This window comes from Triticum dicoccoides, chromosome 7A, assembly GCF_002162155.2.
Source record: "Triticum dicoccoides isolate Atlit2015 ecotype Zavitan chromosome 7A, WEW_v2.0, whole genome shotgun sequence".
NCBI classification, from domain to species: Eukaryota; Viridiplantae; Streptophyta; class Magnoliopsida; order Poales; family Poaceae; genus Triticum; species Triticum dicoccoides.
Window position 1 is genome coordinate 6750461 of NC_041392.1, and position 5012 is coordinate 6755472.

General features: G+C 39.5%; 1 pseudogene; it reads right to left on the reverse strand.

The window, feature by feature from the left end:
- Positions 1-325: 325 nt before the first annotated feature.
- On the reverse strand, positions 326-3417 carry LOC119332374 (annotated as a pseudogene).
- Between the last annotated feature and the right edge of the window lie 1595 nt (positions 3418-5012).

The window sequence follows — 5012 nt, forward strand, 5'->3', positions numbered from 1 at the left end:
AAGATACTGATTAAAATGTCCTACTATATATCATGTACATGTGTGTCGACATATTGTGTAAAACTCTAGGTGGCAACTTCTAAGCCTTCTTTTCCCAGTAAAACATATAGACATACGAGATATAGTACCGAAACTCTCGTTGAAACAAAGTCAACCATGAAAGCGGATCATAAATTGGATCAATGGTTTGAGAGAGAGAAACATTTTGGAGCTTCAAAATTTTCACTAATAATGCTAACATTTCCGCTCATAGATACATGCATGTAGTGGTTGCTAGTGTGGACACATTCTTACCCTACTGGGGTCCTAAAGCCTATGTATGCAATTAAATTAGCCTAGCAGTCCCTTGCTCCACTGATGATCTTTCCGGCGTATTTGCCATTTCAAATGCGCCGCCATTTGCCTCATCAATTGGTGAACTATTTGCATCAATAGCTGCTCTGTTTGGGACTCTTGTGCTTCTCCTTGCCTTTTCGGCCCAGTTGACAAGGCCTTCATTCACATTCCCATCAATTATAGATTTTTTGAATGAATTCCCCATCTGCAATAATAGCGAGAAGAAAATTAATAAGATTGCACATCAAAAGGTCGTACTTAGATCGTTTCAGTAAATACCTATATTGTGGCATTTAATTGTCGAAAAGAATTCTATATTACTCAGGCATTAACTAATCATACTTCAAATTAAAGTGTGCATTAACGAAAATCCTAATGAGGAGCTACAATCATATCCATCTAATTAAGCGAACTTACTTGAGAGACGATGGCGTAGAGCGGTAGGGTACTATAGCCGCATATGAATTGGCTAATGACACTAAAAAGAAAAGAACAGAAAAGAGTGATGAGTATGCTGCTTTTCTCAAGGCGTGCCGAAATATTATTGCACGATAGCGTTTTTTCGTTGTACCTTATGACAACTCGAGTAATAACATATGCTGGTTTACCCATGATACAGGATTTAAAGCCATATGTTACCTGCAAGGTTCATAAATGAAGAGTTAGTTCTAATTGTACTTATTACTAGATTGCAATTTAGGACCATCAAGTCCATATCTTATAATCTTGTAAATACATCATTTTTTATAATACTTTTATGAAATATAAATTAGTCTGTGTTGATGGTCGACGAATTAACATTTTGTTCTTACCAGGAGCCAAAAGAAAAATGCAATTTTGAATGCATTTTGGAAGAGGACGATGTGGATCAACAAAAGGACTAATTTAGGCCGATGGAACCAAAAGAAATCATCTGAAGGAGCTACCACTAATTCCCCATGAATTGTTGTATGCTTCTGGGCAACCTCATAAGCTAGTTCCGTAATAATGTGCTCCATCTTACTTCCAACTACAAGTAGCATCTGCCAAAACCAATTCATAATTTCATGTCAAGGTTGTGCCTTTAACCGGATCCATACAAAAAAGAAAATAAAGTCCTGAAAAAATGTATAAACCAAATAAAATTTTGTGTTTTCATTTTTTTCATTGACAATATACTAGATTCACTTACAATGAATGGAACCACCGATATCCAAATGTAGACATACCATCCTACAATAACAGGCAACCATACAGTGAAGTTATATTTTCCATAAAGCAACAACAGATATTATTAAACTTAGCCAAAAATATATTAATACAATAATTGATGCTAAATATGTAAGTAGGACACAACATAAAATAGATACCTTGAACATTCAACAATAGGAATATCATCAGCATAGTCCAAAGGTACCAAATGCATTCGAAAAACATGACAATTAATTAGTTACTTCGTATACCGATAACTGATATAACCAATAGAAGAACATCATGCAATATATTGTGTGGTAGTAGCATTGACTATTTACCTAATACGAACAACCTTCTTGAAATCAACCTCCAATGCTCTAATCATGTAACTATAAAAGTTGAATTTTAGGTTCCCCCTACAATGTTTCTATGAAAGGGGGAGGAAAACATTTAAATCTCATCCACTAACAAGACATGCTCAAAAGTTTGAAATTGACTTCTATTTGATGACAACTATGTATGATTACCATGATGAAACCAAGTCGCATTGTTGTATAGTCCTCCTCGGTGACAGATCCATAAAATTGTTTGAAGAAGGCACGCTAAAATGACAATTGATTGTCTTATGCTTCAATTATAGTCAACAACAATTGCAATATACATTTTTATTGACGCTTTAAGTTCAAGAGAAAAAAATACCCGCCAACCAAATGTCTTCCATCGCTTTTTTTCACCTTTAAAGTGGTGTTGAATAAATTTGAATTCTTGAACATGCTTGATCATTCGAGGGGCTGCAAGTTACGACCAAACATTCATAATGAAATAATATGACATAACCTTGTAATCAGGAAAATCTGTGAACTCATCACTCATCAAATTTGAAATGTGTCTGAATCTTACCACTATCATCATTTCTTTGGATTTTGGTCTCCCAATTTCGCCACTTTCTCGTCTGGACAACCAGCAACATTTTTTTTAGTATAAGCATGATAGGTTAAGTACTTGTTAGTACTACTAAGAAACATCTAGTTTGAGTTTTCTAATTGGTACCTGCGCAATTCCTAGAAGAACCGTAATAGCACTAAAAAGGAAATGAGTGACCGCCAACACGAAGATAAATATGTGTAACTGATGAATAGCTTCAGTTGAAAGTATTGGAACTTTGCCCTACATGCCAAGTAAACATGGAATAAACCAATAGATAAAAATAAGGGGGAAGAGAAGAAAGGTGGAAACTGAATATCAAATAACTCGTCAAAAAACTGATTATCAAATACAAAATACCAAATATTTTGAGCCGAGGAGAAGTCCACACTTGGAAAAGAAAACGGAAAACAGGAGTAGCAAAGACCAAATCAAGAGCCTCCACTGCCAATTATTTGAAGCTAGTACCTTCTTGAGGCAGTATTCGTCGGAGGCGCCTCCTCCAGCCAGGAGCCGCCTGGCCCCGCCCATGACGCCGGTGAACACAGCATCGGCAAAGTGCTCAGTCTTGCGCGGCCGGCGCGGCGGCGGCTTGCAGGGAAGCATGTGGCGCATGGCGCTCCGGCGGACGCATACCTTCCCCGGGGGGCCTGGAACACGTTGAGCAGCAGCGATATGAACCCCAGTAGCATCAGCTCCTCCTTCACCTTCAGGAGGGCCTCATGCAGCGGCTTCTTTCGGCTCTTCTTCAACCTCTGCGTGAAAATGAAACAATAGTCAGCTAGTGATGGATTGTACTTTGTGCACGCAGCTAATTCATGAAGGTCTCATAGTGGACGCACTCAAGCATGCACGTACCTTGCCTAGGCGGTGGAGCAAGCGTTCGAAGAGCAGGGAGATGATGACGATGATGGAGCAGACTGATGCGACGATCCATGTCGGCGTGAACTCGAGCGGCTTGGCTTTGCCTCCTCCGCCGGCCATGGCGCCCAATCGGCCCCAAAGGATAAGGGTACTATGCCTGCAGCAATGTCAGAACGGCTGGAGTTCATCCGAATGATGTGGCAAACAAGTTTTTTCTTGGTCAATTTATATAGAGATGAATAAACTAACATACATGGAACATGGTCGTCAAACATTCAGAATGGTCTTACAAATTGACTTGGCACGTTTTTAGGGTATTATCCAAACTAATTCGCCCCCTCAAAGACCAAAAAACAGGAGAAAGAAAAATCACGATCATTCTATTTTTACCTTTTTAGGAACCTCCCATACGATCATCTAATTTAGAGGCTGCCGGTTTCAGTTTCAGTTTCAAAAAATATTTCAGCCATATAACAAAGCTAACTTCAATAGTTCACTCAACGTTGGTTTTCGTTTCAGCACTTCAATTCGCTTGAAATACAATCAAATGTTTGAAATTTCAGAATAGTATTAAGAAAATTGTGTACCGCTGTAATGAGTGAACTATTGACTATTGTGTGCCCAACGTAGTAGTATACCTACCGAAATAGCTGAATTTTCGTTGAAAGTGAACCAACACTACTATCCATGAACGGGAAACTTGGAACTCAAATAATAGTCTCTTTTGTGCGAAAAGAAAAATTGTCTACTTTGGGCTGTTCTGTTACTGGAAAACAGTAGAACACGGTCAAAGTTTGGTAATGGAACTCGGTCAAGGCCTCAAGGGTCGTACGTTGAAACTTGAAAACATTTGCTATCAAGTTTGGGAGGGATTCCAACTTCACTGTCTAGTAGTAACCTTCTAGCTGCTGCTTTCGTCGAAGTGCACGTAGTATTATCTCAGCTTAATTTCTAGGTAAACGTACGATTAGAATATCTGACCGAGAAAAAAATGCATTTACAAATGAATTTCAAAATGCTTGCTTCAAATTCGATCTACATGCATGAACTAAACATGACTGAGATGGTTAGCTTCTTTGTGCTGAAACCGATCAACGGGTGTTCAAGTCCTAAACTTGGCTCGGATGCTTGTGTATTTTCTGAATTTATTTGAGATTTTCTGACGGCTTCATCAACTTAAGATTCGTCTATTTTGTCCATCGAAGAAGAACGAAGATGCTTCTATAGGTATGATGTAGTAAATGTGTACATTCAAATGACGGGGCACGTACGAGCCGGGTCTGCCTCGTGGGTGTGGCTCCATTTGAGCACAGTACGACGTTTTTTAGTGAGTGCGCGTGCGTGTCGTGCTTGTCAGCATCAGCAATGAGTTTCTAAAAATATTCTATCCGCATGCATGCGACGCGGCGTGTATGAAATCGACGTTGCTGCATAGTGGCACGGTCAGCGTTGGAGAGCGTGGAAAGTCGACGTTTTGGTTGCATGCATCTCCTCGTCACGGGCCGGAGTGCCGCACTCGTTTCAAAATACAACTGGTGAATTTCTTTTTGAATAGTGAAAGGTGCCATAGGGCACACAGTGCAAGTGGTTGACAAATGGCTAGAAGTAACGCTGGACTTGATATTTATCCACGACTGAAGTGAGTACTTTGAAGAGTAGGGCGTTTCGGTACCCAGTCTCATCTGCATCCAGTTAGTAGAAATTCGTAAGCAATT